The following is a 23,073-nucleotide window of genomic DNA, read 5'->3' as shown; positions in this document are numbered from 1 at the left end:
AATTCCCCTCAAAAATTACCAGTCTAGGAAAATATTTTTCAATCCTGAATGCTACAACATATCTGTTTCACAATTTCAAAGAAAGTGCCGACAAAAAACTGTGGCCAGGATGAAACCCTGATACGAGTAAAGGTCACTCTCTTACAACCCTATGAAGAGTGGCCCAAAATGAGACCATTTGAGCTCTCCTGGCCCGCAGCAGGCTGTCACCAGCAATGGCCCTGAGTGGGACGGCTCTCACAGCCTGTGAACTCTCAGGGTTGCTGTACTTGGAGGATTGCCCAAGAAGGACGAGTCCCAGGCTGATACCCTCACTCCTTGAGGCCTGACCCTTCCCCCTTGGGGAGATGCAAAGGCATCCAAAGTGAGTGTTTCACTGACCCCTGAGGGGAGTTTTTCACAGGTACGTTGATTGTACCGACCCTTCACGCCTGTGTGCATGCACATCTGCATATATTTGCTATAGCAAATCTGGGAGAAATACTGCTTCCTTGGATGTTTAAGTACCTTGGAGATCTAAGTAAGTTAGGCCTATCAGGAAGGTTAAATTCCAGATATAGACTAACCTGAATGTTGCTTAGTGTTTTTTCTGCTAAGTTGCTAAGTATAACTTGAAGTTGTAAGTGAGGTTAAATGCTCTGAAGTGCTTTTCCTCGATCAAATATTATGCCTCTGTCAATCTTTTAGGCTGTATTCCTTTGTATCCTTGTCCTCACTGTCTTTTGTCACACACACACAGAGATACTCATATACATAGATACAGAAACAGATACAACACCCTCTTTTCAATGGTTGTTGGTTGATTTCTGTTTTGATTGGTTGGATTTTGTTTGTTTTTGTTGTTGGTTGTTTTATGTTGTTGTACCTTAAGTGTCCTGTAAGTAGGAGAGTGAATGTTGCCCAGGCAGTTTGTTGTTGATATTTGTTTAATATGCAAAGTGTTTTTTGGTGCTGGCCTTTTTGGTGCTGGGAGTGATTTTTCAGGCATGTGCAGCAGTGTTTGTTGAGAGGAGCCTTGTGCAGAAGTGCGTGGGTGTGGGTGTGTTGGCCGAGGGCAGGTGATGAGCAGGGCAGGGCTGGAGCAGGTAGTTGTGGCCGAGTGGTGAAGGCGATGGACTAGAAATCCATTGGGGTTTCCCCGCGCAGGTTTGAATCCTGCCAACTACGGGCACGATCCCCTTTTGGGCTGCGGGCATCTGACCAGGGGCACAGGCAGCACCCACAGGTGGGTGCCATGGACAGCAGCTGCAGCTGCCCCAGGGCTCCTGCACTTGCAGCCCCAACAATGGAAAAGGGAAGGCGATATGCAGATGGCACCTGGAACTGAGCATTTCATCCCCTCCCAGTGGCACCAAGTGTTAAATGCAAGGACTCTCAGCTTGACAAACTGCTTGGCACAAAGTGACCAGAATTCGGAACTTTTGCTTCAGAGTACCCATGAGCAGCATTGAGCTGAAAAGGCAGAATTTGCGGAGCAAAAAGAGGAGAATTGTTTCTGCTGGCAGTTCCAAGCAAAGGCGACCTATGTCTGTCGTTGGCCATAAAAGATCTGAAGTGCCAGGCAGGAGCAGTGGTGCAGCGTGCTGGGAGCACAGGTGTATTTGTGGTGAGGGCTGCAGGTGTGAGGATGTTTGTGGATTTCAGGTGGGCTGATGGATGGCCAGGCTGCAGGCTGTGTGCAGGGTGGGTTGAGCAGGTGCAGGGTCAGGGTGGGTGTGGAAGGGGCAGTGAGTGTGCAAGGCTGTGTGTGGAAAGTGTGTGAGAAGGGCAAGGGCAGGCACTGGAGGAGCGTAGCGCAGGCTGAAGGGAGGTGAATGGTCAGGGTGTGTATTCAGTGGGGTGGGGGAGGCGGATGAGAGAGGAAGGGCAGGAGTGAGGGGCAGCAGTGGCGGGCAGCATGAGGCTGCAGTGGGGGCGATGGCAGGTAGGGCTGAGGAGGAGCAGAGTGGCGCAGCGGGAGCGTGCTGGGCCCATAACCCAGAGGTCGATGGATTGAAACCATCCTCTGCTAAGGTGTTTTTGCACTCAGGCTATCTTGCCCAACAACTTTGACCCTCCTTGGCTCCTGCTTTTAGGGTGGCCCTGGCCATAGCCTTCCTCTTCCTTCTACACGGCCCAACCTCTCCTGGTCCCAAAGAGCGCGGCCCCTTCCCTCTGCAATTGTTCTCCCACAGAGCAGCTCAGCCGCTGCTCCTGCTCCCCTCAGCCAGGATCCTGCCCAGGACTCCGGGCACCTCCCAGCCCAGCAGGCACATGTAGGGGGATAGAATATAAGAAAATAAATGTAGCATAGAAAATAATCTTGCCCCAAAGGAGTTGCGGCTGGGCTAATCATTAAAGATTAAGAGCAGGCCTGATTTTTCCAGGCCACACCTGTAGACAGTAAAAAGAATAGTGATATAAAACAGCACATTACTTAGTTGAGAGAGAACTAGAGTCAGTTAGCTTCTGTGAGAAGAAAGAAGAGTCAGTGCTTAGAAGAAGTTCCTACGAGAAGCATCAAAGAGATATGAAACTCTTGCAATAAAGAGACAACAATATAGAACCTTTGCAACATAATGACAATAGGCACATACTGGCATTGAGCCAGGTTGGCCTTGGCAAAAGCCGGCTGCAGGGGCTGCCCTGGATCCTGCACAGACTCCCAGAGAGTGGTGAGCCTCTGCAGCCAGGTGGGCAGAGAACTTTGTGCTTTTCCACACCTGTGCATCAGGCTGGGGTTGCAATGGGGCTGAGGCACTTTGTTGCCTTGTCCTTCCTTTGTCTCCAGCCATGCTTTGAGCAGGCATTTGGACTTGTGTCCTCCTGGGATGCCTTGCAGTCAGGTTCATTGTGAGAGGGAAGAGTTCCAGAGAGGTTCTGTCCTCCTGGCTGTGCAGCATAGGCAGTGAGCAAACTTCTCCCTCACGGGAGCTGGAGGTCAGTCATTGCTCTGCCCTTGGTGTGTCAGCTGTCCTTTGTCCTTGCTGCTCCAGCCCCTTTGCTGGGTTCAGCAGAGGGTCTTTGTTGAGCTTTTGTAGAGATAGGGCAAAGTTTCCGTCTCCCTAGTCCTTAAGGAGCTGGAGTGGCTTGGTCTGGAGAAGAGAAGGAAGGGGGCTTGTGCGGTGTGAGTGTAACTTGGGCAGGTAAGTGTGCCTGAGTGAGAAAGGGCTTGTTGCCATTTGGGAAAGAGAAGATGTTGGGTGCTTTGTAGCGTGGCACTTGTAAGAGAGGCCATGTCAGGCTTGGAGGGAGCTGTGGTGCTGTTGGCGTGGAGGTTGGTGTGATGTGAGAGTGTGTGTGGGGCGTGCAGGAAGGCTGCAGTTGGTGTGAGATGTGCAGAGCAGTGGAGAGGCAGGCAGCCTTGTCTGGGGCCATAAGGCTGAGGCAGGCTGAGCACAGGGGCGCCAGGTGAGCTGGGCAGGAGGTCCTATGGTGTAATGGTGAGCACTCTGGACTCTGAATCCAGTGATCTGAGTTCAAATCTCAGTGGGGCCTGAGCCTTTTGGTTGCCTCAGCATGCTTGCCCTCAGCATGCGAACACTCTCACCCCTCACCTCTGCTGCTGCTGCACTTCTGCACTCTTCTCTCATCCATCACACAGCACCTGAGCTGCACAACACCCACTCCCAATGGGCCAGGCACAGGACTCTGCACTGGGACCACTGCCTCCTGTCTTGGATGCATCCAAAACTGGAAACTGGGATACACGCTCTGGGCAGCTGATTCCAGTTTGGACCACTCTCACAGGAACAGCAGGGCACTCTGTCTGCCATTACTTCTATGACCACCCCTGTCCACAGCTCTTTTTTTCTCCTTTCCTCTGCTGCTCCTTTTCCTCTTTTCCCTGGCAATTGCTTTCTATTGCTTTGCAATCCATTCCATGAGCTCCACCAGCATTGGGCAGTGCCCCATCATTGGGCTTCCATTTGTTTCCATGGGAGAGGGAAGGATGCCCCTGGCAGAGCAGGGGGTTGGTGAGGGAGGGGGACAACAAAGGACCACGACTCTCCAGCAATGCTGCACAAAGGCTTTAATGAGAAGGAGCAAAAGCGGCGACACAGAACAGAGACCAAGGAAGACGTGTGGGGGGCCAAGGAGGGCAAGAGATGGGCCCGTCTGCCAAGGAGAACGGGGATGATGCGCCGGCCTCAGCAGATCTGACCGCAGCGGGAGAAAGGCAGACACAGGCCTGAGCCCCCCAGGCCAAGGGAGCCCCCAGAAGAGATGGGAACCCCCGCGGTGCTGAGGGAGCTGCCCACAGCAGCTGACAGAGAGGATCCCACGGCTGTGCTCTGAGGGAAGGAGCTGAGGATGGGGCCCGGCAGGGTCACCACCACCGGCGAAGGCTCGATGTACACCGTGGAGTCAGCGCAGCGGGCATTGCAGGGCTCAGTGCAGCTGCTGGCAAGGGGCGTTGGGCCACAGGGGCCGCAGGGCCGTGGGGGACAGGGTCTGCAGCAAGACATCTCTCGGTGCGGGAGGCAAAGCTGCAACACAGAGCAGGGAGCACCACCCAGCCTCAGCATCACTCTGTCTCTCTGTCCCTCAGCTCTCGCCAGGCACACATTTGGTCTCCAACACACACTCTGTGCCTACAGCTCCCACCACCCTCCTGCTGCCCTGCGAGTGGCACGGCACGCGAAGGCTGCCCCACTGCAGCAAGAGGAGGCAGCACAGTGGCTTTAAGGGCCCTGTGGAAAGACTGGTCACAGCCCATCTCCAGAGCAGACATGGCCGTGTCAGACAATGTCCGGCGTGCACTGGCACATTTTGTTACACCAGGGCAGGTGCAAATTCTGCTGGGCACATCCGCCTGAGGCTGAGCCCCATTGATCCCCTTGTGCTGGAACAAAGCCCCCTCTTCCCAGCTGGCCCCAGCCCCCAGCATGGAAAGGCTGACGGCCCTCCAACAGTTCTGTGCCAGGGCCCAGCTGAGGCAGCCCAAGGATCAAGCCGGGCAGCCTCCATGAGAGCAGCTCAGCCCACAGGGAGGGATGGAGCGGGCTCAGGCTTACCTGGTTCCTCGAGGAAAGGGAGGCCAGAGACCAGGATGCAGAGCCTGCAGCAGAGCAGCCTTTTATGCTGGGTCCCAGAGCCCTGTGGGGCCACAAACATTCCTTGTTTGTGAAACATCCAAACTTCTGGGAGTGGCCACGTGCGAGGCCTCGCTGCTGATCAGGTCCCTGCCTCTTTCATCTCAGGCATTTCTCACACGTTTCACACCACCTGACTTGGAAATGATTAATGTGTGTCCCAGCTTCCTAAGGAATTTCATTTGGAGGCCCCAAGCCAATGTATGAGGTGAATTGAAACGTATTTTTTTAGTGTCTATAAGTTCTGCCACTTCTTGACAGTTAACCATCTTCTTGATGGTTAATTGGGCTCCAGTTACAGTTAAATTCAGCCATGAATGGACACCTCAACTCATCTCTCAGGAGCTTTCAGTGCAGACACTCAGGTTCATCCTGAGAGTCATTTCTTTCATGGGTTATCACAGATATACAGAAGACTGAGGGTCAGTTGAGGCACAAAGTCAACACTGCACAACCCCATGGTGACAAAGAGACCCAACTGTGCAGGAAGGTGGCAAAGTTCAGGGGCAAGGGAAGTCCATGTTCACCTGAAAGGATGTCCCCTGCAGGCCTGAGTGACAGCCATGGGGAACTTGCTTACAGTCACAGGCTGTGCCACGGCCTGGTTTTGTGATCAAAGAGATGCTGTGTCCTTCCCTGAGACAGACCCACAGCCACACTGACCTGCTTTACTCAGCGTGCTCAACCCAGGGACAGAGACCTGGCTGCTGCCTTTGGGGAAAGGGCTGAGGGCAGGGAGCCCGTGGCTGTTGTTTTCTGGCTCTGGGATGGGGTTTCCCATTCCCTGCATTTTACATTTCAAAGGGACACGGGATCAGTCTCCCAGAGCAGCAGAGCAGGTGTCATCGTGATGTGGAAGAGCTGGGAAAATCCCTGAGCTCCAGGCAAACCTGAGTCACCCAGTGTGGACTTCAGTGGACTGGGTGCTGCAGACTCAGGCGCTCAAGGGATAACAGAGCTCACACCCTAAATGTTCTGCTGCCATGAAGGATATTTCCCCACCTTGTATTCTCAGTCATGGATCACCTGGTGCTTGTCTGCAATCTCCTGCATTTGCTGTCTCCCCTGGCAGGGTCTTTTGGGGCAGCTCAAGGACTGTAATGACTAAGAGTGCCCCACACCAAACCCAGCAGGTCTGTGTGGACCTCTGGATGTCTTGTGCACCTGTCAACTGCTCTGGGCAGATCACACAGCCCCAGTTGCTCAGCAGGCTCTGGGCCTTGTCCTGCTGACTTCTAAGCACAGACACAGCTTACAAAAGACATCAGTACCCCTGATACACCTCTCCCAATCCTGTCCCTTGTCCTCCCCCAGGGAACTCTGGCATTTCCTTTCTTGCCACTTGTGATTGCTGCCTCTTGCCCTGTGACAGTGCAGCTCTCGGGAGAGTTTGGCTTCATTCTCTCCAGAACTGCCAGGAGGTGGTGGAGGCAGCAGCTCCATGCCCCCCTCCACCCTGGCTCATCAGTGCAGACAGCCCCAGTGTCCTCTCCTGCTGGTCCTCCCCATCGAGGACCTGGGAGGCTCATCTGTAGGAGCCCTTTCCATCTCCTGGTGGCCTCCTGGGGGTGCAGGGCATCCCTGGAAGTGCTGCTCAGGAGACAGGCACCTGTCTGACAGTGGCAGTGTTCAGAGGACAATGGGACAAGGCCCACAGCTTCTGGTGGCAGCTGGGAAGTTTGTTGTTCTCAGAGAGGGAGCAGAGAACTTCCAGAGGTCTCTCCCAACCTCCATTATCCTCGGTGTCCCTGTTTCCCTTACAGCAGCCACCTAATGGCAATACCTTGTGGAAAGCTGCAGCAGCAGCACATGAATAAATGGATGTACAAGTTGATGTTGGACTGGTCCTAAGAGGTCTGGAAATGCCCCTGACAAAGGCAAAATACTTCATGGGAAAGAGGCCATGTGCTGTGGTATCCCTGGAATGCCTGAGTCCAGGGCACTGCGTGCTCTCATTTCCACATCAGCATGATTCAGGTTTGCCTGAAGCTCATGGATTTTCCCAACTCTTCCACAGCACAATGACACCAACAAGCTCTTGGGATACTGATCCAATATCCCTTTGAAGTGTGATATTGGGTGAATGGGCAAATGATGCCTGGCCCAGGAAAAGGAGCCATGAGCTTTGTGCTCCCGGCCCTCAGCCTCTGCCCCAAAGCTGCCATCCAGATCCTGACCTCAGGGCTGGACACACTGAGCAAAGTGGGTTAATTTGTGTTTGATGAAAATGGGTCAATTTGTCTTTCAGGGAGAGATGTAGGCATGCCTTTGATCACCTTCCTACGTGTTGAATTCCTTGTTTTCTGGAGGATCACAACTTCCCAAGCTGAGGCCAGAGCTATGATTGTTCAAATGCCAAGGTCAGGGCAATCCCAAACCTGGACACAGCCTAGTAGGCCTTGAGTGGAATGAGAGCAGCCCTGTGGAGGGGGACCTGCAGGTTCTGGTGCTTGAAATACTGAACATGAACCTGCACTGCCAGCGAGCAGCCCAGTGCAAAAATCCAATCTTATTCTGGGCTGCATCCAGAGCAGTGTGGGCAGTAGGTTGAGGGAGGGGATTGTCCTGCTCTACTCGTCTCTCCTGACACCGTACCTGGGGTACTGCCTGCAGCCCTAGGACCCACAGCCTAAGAAACACACGGGCCTGCTGCAGTGGGTCCAGAGGAGCCACAAAGAGCACCAGGCAGCTGGAGCATCAGCCTGTGCGGACAGACTGAGAGGGTTGGGGCTGCAGAGCAAAGACAGGAGAGGGCTTCTAGGAGACATTCAGTTAAGAAAGGAAAGGATACCTGGCTGGGGTGTAGAGGGATGGGTCAAGGGCTACTAGTTAAATCTGAGAGCATAAGTATATTTAGATTAGATATTGGGAAGGAATCTTTTCCCCTAATAGGACTGATCTTCTAGAACAGGTTGTCCAGGGAAATTTATGAAGCCATTTTAGGGGGCTCGTGATAGAATAATTTCAGGTCCATTCAATCCCAAAGAGATTCTCAGAGTCATCACAGGATTTTGGGTTGTACAAAGAGGAAGAACAACACCTGAGATGAAAGAGGCAGGGACCTGATCAGCAGCGAGGCCTCGCAAGTGGCCACTCCCAGGAGTTTGGATGTTTCACAAACAAGGAATGTTTGTGGCCCCACAGGGCTCTGGGACCCAGCATAAAAGGCTGCTCTGCTGCAGGCTCTGCATCCTGGTCTCTGGCCTCCCTTTCCTCGAGGAACCAGGTAAGCCTGAGCCCGCTCCATCCCTCCCTGTGGGCTGAGCTGCTCTCATGGAGGCTGCCCGGCTTGATCCTTGGGCTGCCTCAGCTGGGCCCTGGCACAGAACTGTTGGAGGGCCGTCAGCCTTTCCATGCTGGGGGCTGGGGCCAGCTGGGAAGGGGGGGTTTTGTTCCAGCACAAGGGGATCAATGGGGCTCAGCCTCAGGGGGATGTGCCCAGCAGAATTTGCACCTGCCGTGGTGTAACAAAATGTGCCAGTGCACGCCGGGACATTGTCTGACACGGCCATGTCTGCTCTGGAGATGGGCTGTGACCAGTCTTTCCACAGGGCCCTTAAAGCCACTGTGCTGCCTCCTCTTGCTGCAGTGGGGCAGCCTTCGCGTGCCGTGCCACTCGCAGGGCAGCAGGAGGGTGGTGGGAGCTGTAGGCACAGAGTGTGTGTTGGAGACCAAATGTGTGCCTGGCGAGAGCTGAGGGACAGAGAGACAGAGTGATGCTGAGGCTGGGTGGTGCTCCCTGCTCTGTGTTGCAGCTTTGCCTCCCGCACCGAGAGATGTCTTGCTGCAGACCCTGTCCCCCACGGCCCTGCGGCCCCTGTGGCCCAACGCCCCTTGCCAGCAGCTGCACTGAGCCCTGCAATGTCCGCTGCGCTGACTCCACGGTGTACATCGAGCCTTCGCCGGTGGTGGTGACCCTGCCGGGCCCCATCCTCAGCTCCTTCCCTCAGAGCACAGCCGTGGGATCCTCTCTGTCAGCTGCTGTGGGCAGCTCCCTCAGCACCGCGGGGGTTCCCATCTCTTCTGGGGGCTCCCTTGGCCTGGGGGGCTCAGGCCTGTGTCTGCCTTTCTCCCGCTGCGGTCAGATCTGCTGAGGCCGGCGCATCATCCCCGTTCTCCTTGGCAGACGGGCCCATCTCTTGCCCTCCTTGGCCCCCCACACGTCTTCCTTGGTCTCTGTTCTGTGTCGCCGCTTTTGCTCCTTCTCATTAAAGCCTTTGTGCAGCATTGCTGGAGAGTCGTGGTCCTTTGTTGTCCCCCTCCCTCACCTACCCCCTGCTCTGCCAGGGACATCCTTCCCTCTCCCATGGAAACAAATGGAAGCCCAATGATGGGGCACTGCCCAATGCTGGTGGAGCTCCTGGAATGGATTGCAAAGCAACAGAAAGCAATTGCCAGGGAAAATAGGAAAAGGAGCCGCGGAGGAAAGCAGAACAAAGGAGACGTTGATAGGGTTGGGCATAAAAGTAATGGCAGACAGAGTGCCCTGCTGTTCCTGTGAGAGTGGTCCAAACTGGAAACAGCAGTCCACAGCGTGAATCCCAGTCTCCAGTTTTGGATGCATCCAAGACAGGAGGCAGTGGTCCCAGAGCAGAGTCCTGTGCCTGGCCCATTGGGAGTGGGTGTTGTGCAGCTCAGGTGCTGTGTGATGGATGAGAGAAGAGTGCAGAAGTGCAGCAGCAGCAGAGGTGAGGGGTGAGAGTGTTCGCATGCTGAGGGCAAGCATGCTGAGGCAACCAAAAGGCTCAGGCCCCACTGAGATTTGAACTCAGATCACTGGATTCAGAGTCCAGAGTGCTCACCATTACACCATAGGACCTCCTGCCCAGCTCACCTGGCGCCCCTGTGCTCAGCCTGCCTCAGCCTTATGGCCCCAGACAAGGCTGCCTGCCTCTCCACTGCTCTGCACATCTCACACCAACTGCAGCCTTCCTGCACGCCCCACACACACTCTCACATCACACCAACCTCCACGCCAACAGCACCACAGCTCCCTCCAAGCCTGACATGGCCTCTCTTACAAGTGCCACGCTACAAAGCACCCAACATCTTCTCTTTCCCAAATGGCAACATGCCCTTTCTCACTCAGGCACACTTACCTGCCCAAGTTACACTCACGCCGCACAAGCCCCCTTCCTTCTCTTCTCCAGACCAAGCCACTCCAGCTCCTTAAGGACTAGGGAGACGGAAACTTTGCCCTATCTCTACAAAAGCTCAACAAAGACCCTCTGCTGAACCCAGCAAAGGGGCTGGAGCAGCAAGGACAAAGGACAGCTGACACACCAAGGGCAGAGCAATGACTGACCTCCAGCTCCTGTGAGGGAGAAGTTTGCTCACTGCCTATGCTGCACAGCCAGGAGGACAGAACCTCTCTGGAACTCTTCTCACTCACAACGAACTTGACTCGAAGGCATCCCAGGCGGACCCAAGTCCAAATGCCTGCTCAAAGCATGGCTGGAGATAAAGAAAGGACAAGGCAACAAAGTACCTCAGCCCCATTGCAACCCTAGCCTGATGCACAGGTGTGGAGAAGCACAAAGTTCTCTGCCCACCTGGCTGCAGAGGCTTACCACTCTCTGGGAGTCTGTGCAGGATCCAGGGCAGCCCTTGCATTTCTGCATTTGGCTTTTGCCAAGGATGATCTGGCTAAAAGCCAGTGTATGCCTGCTGGGCTGGAGGTGCCCAGGGTCCTGGGCAGCATCCTGGCTGAGGGGAGCATGACCAGTAGCTCACCTGCTCTGTGGGATAAGAACATGTGAAGGGAAAGGGGCCGTGGTCTTCGGGAACAGGAGAGGCCAGGTGCTCTTATACAAGTTTTATCATTGTTACTCAAAGGACATAGAGGGAAGAGGATGGCTATGGCCAGCCTCGCCCTAAAACCTGTGGCCAAGCAGGCTCAACGTTGTTGGGCAAAGCAGCCTGAGTGTAAAAACACCTTAGCAGAGGATGGTTTCGATCCATCGACCTCTGGGTTATGGGCCCAGCATGCTCCCGCTGCGCCACTCTGCTCCTCCTCAGCCCTACCTGCCATCGCCCCCACTGCAGCCTCATGCTGCCCGCCACTGCTGCCCCTCACTCCTGCCCTTCCTCTCTCATCCGCCTCCCCCACCCCACTGAATACACACCCTGACCATTCACCTCCTTCAGCCTGCGCTACGCTCCTCCAGTGCCTGCCCTTGCCCTTCTCACACACTTTCCACACACAGCCTTGCACACTCACTGCCCCTTCCACACCCACCCTGACCCTGCACCTGCTCAACCCACCCTGCACACAGCCTGCAGCCTGGCCATCCATCAGCCCACCTGAAATCCACAAACATCCTCACACCTGCAGCCCTCACCACAAATACACCTGTGCTCCCAGCACGCTGCACCACTGCTCCTGCCTGGCACTTCAGATCTTTTATGGCCAACGACAGACATAGGTCGCCTTTGCTTGGAACTGCCAGCAGAAACAATTCTCCTCTTTTTGCTCCGCAAATTCTGCCTTTTCAGCTCAATGCTGCTCATGGGTACTCTGAAGCAAAAGTTCCGAATTCTGGTCACTTTGTGCCAAGCAGTTTGTCAAGCTGAGAGTCCTTGCATTTAACACTTGGTGCCACTGGGAGGGGATGAAATGCTCAGTTCCAGGTGCCATCTGCATATCGCCTTCCCTTTTCCATTGTTGGGGCTGCAAGTGCAGGAGCCCTGGGGCAGCTGCAGCTGCTGTCCATGGCACCCACCTGTGGGTGCTGCCTGTGCCCCTGGTCAGATGCCCGCAGCCCAAAAGGGGATCGTGCCCGTAGTTGGCAGGATTCGAACCTGCGCGGGGAAACCCCAATGGATTTCTAGTCCATCGCCTTCACCACTCGGCCACAACTACCTGCTCCAGCCCTGCCCTGCTCATCACCTGCCCTCGGCCAACACACCCACACCCACGCACTTCTGCACAAGGCTCCTCTCAACAAACACTGCTGCACATGCCTGAAAAATCACTCCCAAGGCCAGCACCAAAAAACACTTTGCATATTAAACAAATATCAACAACAAACTGCCTGGGCAACATTCACTCTCCTACTTACAGGACACTTAAGGTACAACAACATAAAACAACCAACAACAAAAACAAACAAAATCCAACCAATCAAAACAGAAATCAACTAACAACTATTGAGAAAAGGGTGTTGTGTGTGTTTCTGTGTTTATGTGTATGAGTATCTGTGTGTGTGTGTGTGTGTGTGTGTGTGTGACAAAAGACAGTGAGGATAAGGATATAAGGAAACACAGCCTAATAGATTGACAGCACTAAAAGTTAACAGTATTTTAACTTATACCTGAAATCAAACTAATATCGTACCCTTTAAATTTGGCAGAGGCAAAGCACTTCATAGCATTGAACCTCACCTACAACTTCAAAGTTATACTTAGCAACTTAGCAAAACAACACAACTAAGCACCATTAATGTAAGTCTATATATGGAACTTTGCCTTCCTGACAGGCCTAACTTACCTAGATCTCCAAGGTACTTAAACATCCAAGGAAGCAGTATTTCTCCCAGATTTGCTATAGCAAATATATGCAGATGTGCATGCACACAGACGTGAAGGGTCGGTACAATCAACGTACCTGTGAAAAACTCCCCTCAGGGGTCAGTGAAACACTCACTTTGGATGCCTTTGCATCTCCCCAAGGGGGAAGGGTCAGGCCTCAAGGAGTGAGGGTATCAGCCTGGGACTCGTCCTTCTTGGGCAATCCTCCAAGTACAGCAACCCTGAGAGTTCACAGGCTGTGAGAGCCATCCCACTCAGGGCCATTGCTGGTGACAGCCTGCTGCGGGCCAGGAGAGCTCAAATGGTCTCATTTTGGGCCACTCTTCATAGGGTTGTAAGAGAGTGACCTTTACTCGTATCAGGGTTTCATCCTGGCCACAGTTTTTTGTCGGCACTTTCTTTGAAATTGTGAAACAGATATGTTGTAGCATTCAGGATTGAAAAATATTTTCCTAGACTGGTAATTTTTGAGGGGAATTTTCAATAGGTGTATTTAAAAACCTAAATACAGAGTGAGTGACAGTGTGTTTGTGTCTGTGTGTCGGTGTGTGAGAGAGAATAGATAATGGAATCAATGTTCTCAATGTGAATTTGAAATTAAGTCCTTGCTGTGACTGTTGGTCAACTGCTAAAAAATTTTGCATCCTTCTAATTTCGTATCCATATACTTTCCATACTGTACAATTCTCAATATACAGTCTCCCTATAAAACATTAAATATTTCAAATTAATATTCCATTTCTGCTACATCCATTTAGTTAGTAACAGAGTGAACATGCCTGAAAAATTCTGTTGAAGCCGCACTGCTGACATCCAGGCATGAAAAGCAGAGTTTTACTCCTTTCCAGCCCATAATCCTGTATTTACACCATTGATACATCCCAACGTCACTAATGGAAGAGAGAAGACTGATTTTGCTATGCTTTTGTGAAGAAGCTTTGACAGGAGTGACATGTCACTCAAAATATCTGAAATAATTCTCACAAGGCACAAATTGGCACCGGGCCCATAAGGGCTGTGGTCTTCAGGTTCCAGACTCAAGCTCAGTCACTGAGGTTTGGTGCTCTGGTGTAATTTCTGGGAGTTCTTAGTGCAGCTGCAGGTAAGCTCAGGACAGCAGCCAGTGCTCACCCTGGTATAGTAGGGGGTAGGTGAGGGAGGGGGAGAACAAAGGACCACGACTCTCCAGCAATGCTGCACAAAGGCTTTAATGAGAAGAAGCAAAAGCGACGACACAGAACAGAGACCAAGGAAGACGTGTGGGGGGGGCCAGGGAGGGCAAGAGATGGGCCCGTCTGCCAAGGAGAACGGGGATGATGCGCCGGCCTCAGCAGATCTGACCGCAGCGGGAGAAAGGCAGACACAGGCCTGAGCCCCCCAGGCCAAGGGAGCCCCCAGAAGAGATGGGAACCCCCGCGGTGCTGAGGGAGCTGCCCACAGCAGCTGACAGAGAGGATCCCACGGCTGTGCTCTGAGGGAAGGAGCTGAGGATGGGGCCCGGCAGGGTCACCGCCACCGGCGAAGGCTCGATGTACACCGTGGAGTCAGCGCAGCGGACATTGCAGGGCTCAGTGCAGCTGCTGGCAAGGGGCGTTGGGCCACAGGGGCCGCAGGGCCGTGGGGGACAGGGTCTGCAGCAAGACATCTCTCGGTGCGGGAGGCAAAGCTGCAACACAGAGCAGGGAGCACCACCCAGCCTCAGCATCACTCTGTCTCTCTGTCCCTCAGCTCTCGCCAGGCACACATTTGGTCTCCAACACACACTCTGTGCCTACAGCTCCCACCACCCTCCTGCTGCCCTGCGAGTGGCACGGCACGCGAAGGCTGCCCCACTGCAGCAAGAGGAGGCAGCACAGTGGCTTTAAGGGCCCTGTGGAAAGACTGGTCACAGCCCATCTCCAGAGCAGACATGGCCGTGTCAGACAATGTCCCGGCGTGCACTGGCACATTTTGTTACACCAGGGCAGGTGCAAATTCTGCTGGGCACATCCCCCTGAGGCTGAGCCCCATTGATCCCCTTGTGCTGGAACAATGCCCCCTCTTCCCAGCTGGCCCCAGCCCCCAGCATGGAAAGGCTTACGGCCCTCCAACAGTTCTGTGCCAGGGCCCAGCTGAGGCAGCCCAAGGATCAAGCCGGGCAGCCTCCATGAGAGCAGCTCAGCCCACAGGGAGGGATGGAGCGGGCTCAGGCTTACCTGGTTCCTCGAGGAAAGGGAGGCCAGAGACCAGGATGCAGAGCCTGCAGCAGAGCAGCCTTTTATGCTGGGTCCCAGAGCCCTGTGGGGCCACAAACATTCCTTGTTTGTGAAACATCCAAACTCCTGGGAGTGGCCACTTGCAAGGCCTTGCTGCTGATCAGGTCTCTGCCTTTTTCATCTCAGGTGTTTTTCTTCCTCTTTGTAGAACCCAAAATCTTGTGATGACTCTTAGAATCATTTCGAGATGGGATGGGATGCAACTTAAAATCATCTACCCCGAGCCCCCTGAAACAGCTTCTACTATTTCCCTGGAAAACCTGTTCCAGTGTATCGGTCCTCTCCAAGAAAAAGATTCCTTCCCAATATCTAATCTAAATACACCTGCTTTCAGTTTTTTACTGCTAGCACTTGACCCATGACGACACACTCCAGCCAAGTGTTCTTTCCTTTCTTAACTGAATGTCTCCTAGAAGCCCTCTCCTGTCTTTGCTCTGCAGCCCCAACCCTCTCAGTCTGTCCGCACAGGCTGATGCTCCAGCTGCCTGGTGCTCTTTGTGGCTCCTCTGGACCCACTGCAGCAGGCCCGTGTGTTTCTTAGGCTGTGGGTCCTAGGGCTGCAGGCAGTACCCCAGGTACGGTGTCAGGAGAGACGAGTAGAGCAGGACAATCCCCTCCCTCAACCTACTGCCCACACTGCTCTGGATGCAGCCCAGAATAAGATTGGATTTTTGCACTGGGCTGCTCGCTGGCAGTGCAGGTTCATGTTCAGTATTTCAAGCACCAGAACCTGCAGGTCCCCCTCCACAGGGCTGCTCTCATTCCACTCAAGGCCTACTAGGCTGTGTCCAGGTTTGGGACTGCCCTGACCTTGGCATTTGCCAATCATAGCTCTGGCCTCAGCTTGAGAAGTTGTGATCCTCCAGAAAACAAGGAATTCAACACGTAGGAAGGTGATCAAAGGCATGCCTACATCCCTCCCTGAAAGACAAATTGACCCATTTTCCCCAAACACAAATTAACCCACTTTGCTCAGTGTGTCCAGCCCTGAGGTCAGGATCTGGATGGCAGCTTTGGGGCAGAGGCTGAGGGCCGGGAGCACAAAGTTCATGGCTCCTTTTCCTGGGGCAGGCATTATTTGCCCATTCACCCAATATCACACTTCAAAGGGATATTGGATCAGTCTCCCAAGAGCTTGTTGGTGTCATTGTGCTGTGGAAGAGTTGGGAAAATCCATGAGCTTCAGGAAAACCTGAATCATGCTGATGCGGAAATGAGTGCACACAGTGCCCTGGACTCAGGCATTCCATGGACACCACAGCACATGGCCTCTTTCCCATGAAGTATTTTGCCTTTGTCAGGGGCATTTCCAGACCTTTTAGAGCCAGCCAGACCACCTTGTACATCCATGTAAACCTGTGCTGCTGCAGCTGCAACTTTCCACAAGGCATTGCCATTAGGTGGCTGCTCAAGAGCCCAGGGGATGCAGGGCAACCCAGGATCATGGAGACTGGGAGAGACCTCTGGAAGTTCTCTTCTCCCTCTCTGGGAACAACAAACTTCCCAGCTGCCACCAGAAGCTGTGGGCCTTGTCCCATTGTCCTCTGAACACTGCCACTGTCAGACAGGTGCCTGTCTCCTGAGCAGCACTTCCAGGGATGCCCTGCACCCCCAGGAGGCCACCAGGAGATGGAAAGGGCTCCTACAGATGAGCCTCCCAGGTCCTCGATGGGGAGGACCAACAGGAGAGGACACTGGGGCTGTCTGCACTGATGAGCCAGGGGTGGAGGGGGGCATGGAGCTGCTGCCTCCACCACCTCCTGGCAGTTCTGGAGAGAATGAAGCCAAACTCTCCCGAGAGCTGCACTGTCACAGGGCAAGAGGCAGCAATCACAAGTGGCAAGAAAGGAAATGCCAGAGTTCCCTGGGGGAGGACAAGGGACAGGATTGGGAGAGCTGTACCAGGGGTAGTGACCTTGTTTGTAAGCTGTGTCTGTGCTTAGAAGTCAGCAGGACAAGGCCCAGAGCCTGTTGAGGAACTGGGCTGTGTGATCTGCCCAGAGCAGTTGACAGGTGCACAAGACATCCAGAGGTCCACACAGACCTGCTGGGGTTGGTGTGGGGTACGCTCAGTCACTGCAGTCCTTGAGCTGCCCCAAAAGACCCTGCCAGGGGAGACAGCAAATGCAGGAGATTGCAGACAAGCACCAGGTGATCCATGACTGAGAATACAAGGTGGGGAAATATCCTTCATGGCAGCAGAACATTTAGGGTGTGAGCTCTGTTATCCCTTGAGCGCCTGAGTCTGCAGCACCCAGTCCACTGAAGTCCACACTGGGTGACTCAGGTTTGCCTGGAGCTCAGGGATTTTCCCAGCTCTTCCACATCATGATGACACCTGCTCTGCTGCTCTGGGAGACTGATCCCGTGTCCCTTTGAAATGTAAAATGCAGGGAATGGGAAACCCCATCCCAGAGCCAGAAAACAACAGCCACGGGCTCCCTGCCCTCAGCCCTTTCCCCAAAGGCAGCAGCCAGGTCTCTGTCCCTGGGATGAGCACGCTGAGTAAAGCAGGTCAGTGTGGCTGTGGGTCTGTCTCAGGGAAGGACACAGCATCTCTTTGATCACAAAATCAGGCCGTGGCACAGCCTGTGACTGTAAGCAAGTTCCCCATGGCTGTCACTCAGGCCTGCAGGGGACATCCTTTCAGGTGAACATGGACTTCCCTTGCCCCTGAACTTTGCCACCTTCCTGCACAGTTGGGTCTCTTCCCCACTATGGGGTTGTGCAGTGTTGACTTTGTGCCTCAACTGACCCTCAGTCTTCTGTATATCTGTGATGACCCATGGAAGAAATGACTCTCAGGATGAGCCTGAGTGTCTGCACTGAAAGCTCCTGAGAGATGAGCTGAGGAGTCACTTCATGGCTGAATTTAACTGTAACCTGAGCACAATTAACCATCAATTAGAACAAATGACAGAAACTTATAGACACTGAGCAAATACATTTCAATTCACATTATATACTGGCTTGGGACCTCCAAATGGAGTTGGCTTAGGAAGCTGGGACACACATTAATCGTTTCCAAGTTGGGTGCTGTGAAACTGGTGAAAAATGCCTGAGATGAAAGAGGCAGGGACCTGATCAGCAGCACGGCCTCGCAAGTGGCCACTCCCAGGAGTTTGGATGTTTCACAAACAAGGAATGTTTGTGGCCCCACAGGGCTCTGGGACCCAGCATAAAAGGCTGCTCTGCTGCAGGCTCTGCATCCTGGTCTCTGGCCTCCCTTTCCTCGAGGAACCAGGTAAGCCTGAGCCCACTCCATCCCTCCCTGTGGGCTGAGCTGCTCTCATGGAGGCTGCCCGGCTTGATCCTTGGGCTGCCTCAGCTGGGCCCTGGCACAGAACTGTTGGAGGGCCGTAAGCCTTTCCATGCTGGGGGCTGGGGCCAGCTGGGAAGAGGGGGCTTTGTTCCAGCACAAGGGGATCAATGGGGCTCAGCCTCAGGGGGATGTGCCCAGCAGAATTTGCACCTGCCCTGGTGTAACAAAATGTGCCAGTGCATGCCGGGACATTGTCTGACACGGCCATGTCTGCTCTGGAGATGGGCTGGGCTGTGACCAGTCTTTCCATAGGGCCCTTAAAGCCACTGTGCTGCCTCCTCTTGCTGCAGTGGGGCAGCCTTCGCGTGCCGTGCCACTCGCAGGGCAGCAGGAGGGTGGTGGGAGCTGTAGGCACAGAGTGTGTGTTGGAGACCAAATGTGTGCCTGGCGAGAGCTGAGGGACAGAGAGACAGAGTGATGCTGAGGCTGGGTGGTGCTCCCTGCTCTGTGTTGCAGCTTTGCCTCCCGCACCGAGAGATGTCTTGCTGCAGACCCTGTCCCCCACGGCCCTGCGGCCCCTGTGGCCCAACGCCCCTTGCCAGCAGCTGCACTGAGCCCTGCAATGCCCGCTGCGCTGACTCCACGGTGTACATCGAGCCTTCGCCAGTGGTGGTGACCCTGCCGGGCCCCATCCTCAGCTCCTTCCCTCAGAGCACAGCCGTGGGATCCTCTCTGTCAGCTGCTGTGGGCAGCTCCCTCAGCACCGCGGGGGTTCCCATCTCTTCTGGGGGCTCCCTTGGCCTGGGGGGCTCAGGCCTGTGTCTGCCTTTCTCCCGCTGCGGTCAGATCTGCTGAGGCCGGCGCATCATCCCCGTTCTCCTTGGCAGACGGGCCCATCTCTTGCCCTCCTTGGCCCCCCACACGTCTTCCTTGGTCTCTGTTCTGTGCCGCCGCTTTTGCTTCTTCTCATTAAAGCCTTTGTGCAGCATTGCTGGAGAGTCGTGGTCCTTTGTTCTCCCCCTCCCTCACCTACCCCCTGCTCTGCCAGAGTGAGCACTGGCTGCTGTCCTGAGCTTACCAGCAGCTGCGCTAAGAACTCCCAGAAATTACACCAGAGCACCAAACCTCAGTCACTGAGCTTGAGTCTGGAACCTGGAGATCACAGCCCTGCAGGGCCCGATGAATATTTGTTCCTTGTGAGAATCAGTTCAGATATTTTGTGTGACATGTCTTTCCTGTCAAAGCTTCTTCACAAAAGCATATAAAAATCAGTCCTCTCTCATCCATTAGTGATGTTGGAATGTGTCAATGGTGTGATTGCAGGATTGTGGGCTGGAAAGGAGAAAAGTTCTTCTTTTCATGCCTGGACATCGGGAGTTTGATGGCAAAGTTCTCTCTGTTACTGACTGAATGAATGTAGCATAAATAGAATATTGATTTAAATATGATGATTAATGTTTAATAGGGAGACAGTGCATTCAGAAGTGTACGGTACGGAAAGGATATGGATACAATATGAAGTGGGTGCAAAAGGGTTTGGAAGCAAGCGACCCACAATCACAGCTAGGATTCAAATTCACAGTGAGAACATTCATACCATTATCTATTCTATCTCTCACATGCACACACACACACACACACACACACACACACACTCACTCTGTATTTAGGTGTGTAAATACACCTATTAAAATTCCCCTCAAAAATGGCCAGTCTTGGAAAATATTTTTCTTTCCTGAATACCACAACATCACCATTGTCACACTTTCAATGAAAGTGCCGACAAAAAACTGTGGCCAGGATGAAACCCTGATACGAGTAAAGGTCACTCTCTTACAACCCTATGAAGAGTGGCCCAAAATGAGACCATTTGAGCTCTCCTGGCCCGCAGCAGGCTGTCACCAGCAATGGCCCTGAGTGGGACGGCTCTCACAGCCTGTGAACTCTCAGGGTTGCTGTACTTGGAGGATTGCCCAAGAAGGACGAGTCCCAGGCTGATACCCTCACTCCTTGAGGCCTGACCCTTCCCCCTTGGGGAGATGCAAAGGCATCCAAAGTGAGTGTTTCACTGACCCCTGAGGGGAGTTTTTCACAGGTACGTTGATTGTACCGACCCTTCACGCCTGTGTGCATGCACATCTGCATATATTTGCTATAGCAAATCTGGGAGAAATACTGCTTCCTTGGATGTTTAAGTACCTTGGAGATCTAGGTAAGTTAGGCCTGTCAGGAAGGTTAAATTCCAGATATAGACTTACCTAAATGTTGCTTAGTGTTGTTTCTGCTAAGTTGCTAAGTATAACTTTGAAGTTGTAAGTGAGGTTCAATGCTATGAAGTGCTTTTCCACAGTCAGATTTAAAGGGTATGATATTAGTTGGGTTTCAGGTAAAAGTTAAGTTAAAACACTGTTAGGTGTGAGTGCTGTCAATCTTTTAGGCTGTGTTCCTTTGTATCCTTGTCCTCACTGTCTTTTGTCACACACACACGCACACACACACACAGATACTCATACACATAAACACAGAAACACACACAACACCCTTTTTGCAATAGTTGTTAGTTGATTTCTGTTTTGATTGGTTGGATTTTGTTTGTTTTTGTTGTTGGTTGTTTTATGTTGTTGTACCTTAAGTGTCCTGTAAGTAGGAGAGTGAATGTTGCCCAGGCAGTTTGTTGTTGATATTTGTTTAATATGCAAAGTGTTTTTTGGTGCTGGCCTTGGGAGTGATTTTTCAGGCATGTGCAGCAGTGTTTGTTGAGAGGAGCCTTGTGCAGAAGTGCGTGGGTGTGGGTGTGTTGGCCGAGGGCAGGTGATGAGCAGGGCAGGGCTGGAGCAGGTAGTTGTGGCCGAGTGGTGAAGGCGATGGACTAGAAATCCATTGGGGTTTCCCCGCGCAGGTTTGAATCCTGCCAACTACGGGCACGATCCCCTTTTGGGCTGCGGGCATCTGACCAGGGGCACAGGCAGCACCCACAGGTGGGTGCCATGGACAGCAGCTGCAGCTGCCCCAGGGCTCCTGCACTTGCAGCCCCAACAATGGAAAAGGGAAGGCGATATGCAGATGGCACCTGGAACTGAGCATTTCATCCCCTCCCAGTGGCACCAAGTGTTAAATGCAAGGACTCTCAGCTTGACAAACTGCTTGGCACAAAGTGACCAGAATTCGGAACTTTTGCTTCAGAGTACCCATGAGCAGCATTGAGCTGAAAAGGCAGAATTTGCGGAGCAAAAAGAGGAGAATTGTTTCTGCTGGCAGTTCCAAGCAAAGGCGACCTATGTCTGTCGTTGGCCATAAAAGATCTGAAGTGCCAGGCAGGAGCAGTGGTGCAGCGTGCTGGGAGCACAGGTGTATTTGTGGTGAGGGCTGCAGGTGTGAGGATGTTTGTGGATTTCAGGTGGGCTGATGGATGGCCAGGCTGCAGGCTGTGTGCAGGGTGGGTTGAGCAGGTGCAGGGTCAGGGTGGGTGTGGAAGGGGCAGTGAGTGTGCAAGGCTGTGTGTGGAAAGTGTGTGAGAAGGGCAAGGGCAGGCACTGGAGGAGCGTAGCGCAGGCTGAAGGGAGGTGAATGGTCAGGGTGTGTATTCAGTGGGGTGGGGGAGGCGGATGAGAGAGGAAGGGCAGGAGTGAGGGGCAGCAGTGGCGGGCAGCATGAGGCTGCAGTGGGGGCGATGGCAGGTAGGGCTGAGGAGGAGCAGAGTGGCGCAGCGGGAGCGTGCTGGGCCCATAACCCAGAGGTTGATGGATCGAAACCATCCTCTGCTAAGGTGTTTTTACACTCAGGTTGCTTTGCCCAACAACGTTGAGCCTGCTTGGCCACAGGTTTTAGGGCGAGGCTGGCCATAGCCTTCCTCTTTCCTCTGCACAGTCTACATCCTTTGAGTAAAAATGATAAAACTTTTATAAGAGCACCTCAGCTCTCCTGGTCCTGGAGAGTGCAGCACATTCCCGCCACAAGTACTTGTACCACAGAGCAGCTCTGCCTCAGCTCCTGCTCCCCTCAGCCGGGATCCAGCCCAGGACTCTGGGCACCACCAGCCCAGCAGGCACACACTGGCATTGAGCCAGGTCAGCCCTGGCAAAAGCTGACTGCACGAGCTGCCCTGGATCCTGCACAGACTCCCAGAGAGTGGTGAGCCTCTGCAGCCAGATGGGCAGGGAACTTTGTGCTTCTCAACCTGGGCATCAGGATGGGGTTGCAATGGGGCTGAGGCCCTGAGTGGCCTTGTATTTGCTTTGTCTCCAGCCATGCTTTGAGCAGGCATTTGGACTTGTGTCCTCCTGGGATGCCTTGCAGTCAGGTTCATTGTGAGAGGGAAGAGTTCCAGAGAGGTTCTGTCCTCCTGGCTGTGCAGCATAGGCAGTGAGCAAACTTCTCCCTCACAGGAGCTGGAGGTCAGTCATTGCTCTGCCCTTGGTGTGTCAGCTGTCCTTTGTCCTTGCTGCTCCAGCCCCTTTGCTGGGTTCAGCAGAGGGTCTTTGTTGAGCTTCTGTAGAGATGGGACAAAGTTTCCTCTCCCTAGACCTTAAGGAGCTGGAGTGGCTTGGTCTGGAGAAGAGAAGGAATGGGGCTTGTGCGGTGTGAGTGTAACTTGGGCAGGTAAGTGTGCCTGAGTGAGAAAGGGCTTGTTGCCATTTGGGAAAGAGAAGATGTTGGGTGCTTTGTAGCGTGGCACTTGTAAGAGAGGCCATGTCAGGCTTGGAGGGAGCTGTGGTGCTGTTGGCGTGGAGGTTGGTGTGATGTGAGAGTGTGTGTGGGGCGTGCAGGAAGGCTGCAGTTGGTGTGAGATGTGCAGAGCAGTGGAGAGGCAGGCAGCCTTGTCTGGGGCCATAAGGCTGAGGCAGGCTGAGCACAGGGGCGCCAGGTGAGCTGGGCAGGAGGTCCTATGGTGTAATGGTGAGCACTCTGGACTCTGAATCCAGTGATCTGAGTTCAAATCTCAGTGGGACCT

General features: G+C 53.6%; 7 non-coding genes across 7 annotated transcripts; 5 read left to right on the top strand and 2 right to left on the bottom strand.

The window, feature by feature from the left end:
• The first annotated feature begins 1,085 nt into the window (after window positions 1-1,085).
• Window positions 1,086-1,167, top strand: TRNAS-AGA (transfer RNA serine (anticodon AGA)). Its single transcript has one exon. It is a non-coding gene; the product is annotated as a tRNA-Ser (tRNA).
• A 2,238-nt stretch (window positions 1,168-3,405) lies between these two features.
• TRNAQ-CUG (transfer RNA glutamine (anticodon CUG)) lies at window positions 3,406-3,477 on the top strand. Its single transcript has one exon. It is a non-coding gene; the product is annotated as a tRNA-Gln (tRNA).
• Window positions 3,478-9,822: 6,345 nt separating this feature from the next.
• Window positions 9,823-9,894, bottom strand: TRNAQ-CUG (transfer RNA glutamine (anticodon CUG)). Its single transcript has one exon. It is a non-coding gene; the product is annotated as a tRNA-Gln (tRNA).
• Window positions 9,895-11,855: 1,961 nt separating this feature from the next.
• Window positions 11,856-11,937, bottom strand: TRNAS-AGA (transfer RNA serine (anticodon AGA)). The gene has a single exon. It is a non-coding gene; the product is annotated as a tRNA-Ser (tRNA).
• Window positions 11,938-20,960: 9,023 nt separating this feature from the next.
• TRNAS-AGA (transfer RNA serine (anticodon AGA)) lies at window positions 20,961-21,042 on the top strand. Its single transcript has one exon. It is a non-coding gene; the product is annotated as a tRNA-Ser (tRNA).
• Window positions 21,043-21,814: 772 nt separating this feature from the next.
• Window positions 21,815-21,886, top strand: TRNAM-CAU (transfer RNA methionine (anticodon CAU)). Its single transcript has one exon. It is a non-coding gene; the product is annotated as a tRNA-Met (tRNA).
• Window positions 21,887-23,001: 1,115 nt separating this feature from the next.
• TRNAQ-CUG (transfer RNA glutamine (anticodon CUG)) lies at window positions 23,002-23,073 on the top strand. Its single transcript has one exon. It is a non-coding gene; the product is annotated as a tRNA-Gln (tRNA).

This window comes from Ammospiza caudacuta, chromosome 11, assembly GCF_027887145.1.
Source record: "Ammospiza caudacuta isolate bAmmCau1 chromosome 11, bAmmCau1.pri, whole genome shotgun sequence".
In the NCBI taxonomy this organism is placed as follows: domain Eukaryota; kingdom Metazoa; phylum Chordata; class Aves; order Passeriformes; family Passerellidae; genus Ammospiza; species Ammospiza caudacuta.
Note: the sequence above shows the minus strand (reverse complement) of the source record. Positions and strands in the feature narration are given on the sequence as shown.